Source organism: Staurois parvus, unplaced genomic scaffold, assembly GCF_062004578.1.
Source record: "Staurois parvus isolate SC_StPar_1 unplaced genomic scaffold, SC_StPar_1.0 ptg001593l, whole genome shotgun sequence".
Taxonomy (NCBI): domain Eukaryota; kingdom Metazoa; phylum Chordata; class Amphibia; order Anura; family Ranidae; genus Staurois; species Staurois parvus.
The window spans coordinates 207,501-210,000 of NW_028319389.1; the positions used below are offsets into that span (position 1 = coordinate 207,501).

Genomic DNA, 2,500 nt, shown 5'->3' on the forward strand with positions numbered 1-2,500 from the left:
TGGAGATATGAACAATAAGCAAGCACACCCACCCGATTCCTGGAGATATGAACAATGAGCGAGCACACCCACCAAACTTCTCCTAAGAACAATGAGCAAGCACACCCATAAGACTCCTAGAGATATGAACAATGAGCGAGCACACCCATCAGACTCCTGGAGATATGAACAATGAGCGAGCACGCCCACCAGACTCCTTGAGATATGAACAATGAGCGAGCACACCCATCAGACTCCTGGAGATATGAACAATGAGCGAGCACACCCATCAGACTCCTGGAGATATGAACAATAAGCAAGCACACCCACCCGATTCCTGGAGATATGAACAATGAGCAAGCACACCCATAAGACTCCTAGAGATATGAACAATGAGCGAGCACGCCCACCAGACTCCTTGAGATATGAACAATGAGCGAGCACACCCATCAGACTCCTGGAGATATGAACAATGAGCGAGCACACCCATCAGACTCCTGGAGATATGAACAATGAGCGAGCACACCCATCAGACTCCTGAAGATATGAACAATGAGCGAGCACACCCATCAGACTCCTGGAGATATGAACAATGAGCGAGCACACCCATCAGACTCCTGGAGATATGAACAATGAGCGAGCACATCCATCAGACTCCTGGAGATATGAACAATGAGCGAGCACACCCACCCGACTCCTGGAGATATGAACAATGAGGGAGCACACCCATCAGACTCCTGGAGATATGAACAATGAACGAACACACCCACCAGACTCCTGGAGATATGAACAATGAGCGAGCACACCCATCAGACTTCTCCTAAGAACAATGAGGGAGCACACCCATCAGACTCCTGGAGATATGAACAATGAGCGAGCACACCCATCAGACTCCTGCAGATGGAACAATAGACCTTGTGCTATGGTGTCTTTTCTCTCCATCAGAGTCAAATCTAACCAGCCTGCCTCTCCTGTCCCTCAACAGAGTAGTGTCTACATCTCCTCCATACATGAAAAGAGTTGTATACTGTGTGCCTCTTGAAATAATGATGGAACCACACACTGCCTGCTACTGCAAACAATAGCGGACCAGCCTGTTAATGGCCTCTCCCCTCCACTCAACAATGGAACCACTCTGCCAATCCCTCCACTTGCCTCCACTCAGTGTCCTCCATCCCTCTCTGCCAATCCCTCCACTCAGTGTCCTCCACCCCTCTCTGCCAATCCCTCCACTCAGTGTCCTCCACCCCTCTCTGCCAATCCTTCCACTGGCTTCCACTCAGTGTCCTCCACCCCTCTCTGCCAATCCCTCCACTGACCTCCACTCAGTGTCCTCCATCCCTCTCTGCCAATCCCTCCACTGGCCTCCACTCAGTGTCCTCCACCCCTCTTTGCCAATCCCTCCACTGGCCTCCACTCAGTGTCCTCCACCCCTCTCTGCCAATCCCTCCACTGGCCTCCACTCAGTGTCCTCCACCCCTCTCTGCCAATCCCTCCACTGCTTTCCCATTGCCCACCAAATAAAATTCAAAACATTAACAATAATATATAAAGCCATTTATAACTCTTCCCCAAATTATATAACCAATCTTGTCTTCAAATATCACCCAAACCGTACTCTCTGCTCCTCGCACAACCTCCTGCTTTCTAGCTCCCTTGTCTCCTCCTCCCATGCTCATCTCCAGGACTTCTCCAGAGCCCCCCCCCCATCCTCTGGAATTATCTACCCCAATCTGACTATTGTCTACTCTGCTCACTTTTGGGCGATCTCTGAAAACCGATCTCTTCAGGGAAGCCTATCCTGCCCTCAGCTAATAACCAAATCTTCTATTCCTCCTAACAGTTTATTCCCCACACTTATTACCTTTTGTACCTCCAGCCCCTCCCTCTTAGATTGTAAGCTCCCAGGATCAGGGCCCTCCTATCCCTCTTGTATTGAATTGTATTGTTGTGTATTGTCTCCCATTATATTGTAAAGTGCTGAGCAAACTGTTGGCGCCATAAATCCTGTATAATAATAATAATAACATGCCAACTGACACTCCACTCCATACAACAATAGAACACCATCTCAACTGCCACTCCACTCAATACAACAATGAAACCACATGCCAACAGCCATTCCACTCCACCCAGCAATGGAACTGCATGTCAACTTATGCTTTACTCCATACAGCAATGGAACCACATTCCAACTGCCACTGCACTCAATACAATAATGGAACCACATGCCAACTACTGTTCCACTCCACCCAACAATAGAACTGCATGCCAACTGCCTCTCCCCTCCACCCAACAATGGAACCACATGACAACTGCTGCTCCATGCAATACAACAATAGAACCGCATGCCAACTGCTGCTGCACTTAATACAACAATGGAACTACATGCCAACTGTTGGCGCTATATAAATCCTGTATAATAGTAATAATAATAATAACATGCCAACTGACACTCCACTCAATACAACAATGGAACCACAGGTCAACTGCCTCTCCCCTCCACCCAACAATGGATCCA

General features: G+C 48.4%; 1 protein-coding gene across 1 annotated transcript in view; it reads right to left on the minus strand.

Moving 5' to 3' along the window:
• Positions 1-2,500, minus strand: part of LOC149435153 (C-C motif chemokine 28-like) — a 33,170-nt gene that overhangs the window by 1,327 nt on the left and 29,343 nt on the right. Inside the window, exon 3 of the mRNA XM_089662969.1 lies at positions 1-2,500. This exon is cut by the window's left edge and continues 1,327 nt beyond it; it is cut by the window's right edge and continues 2,603 nt beyond it. The gene's annotated coding sequence lies outside the window, so the exon portion shown is untranslated.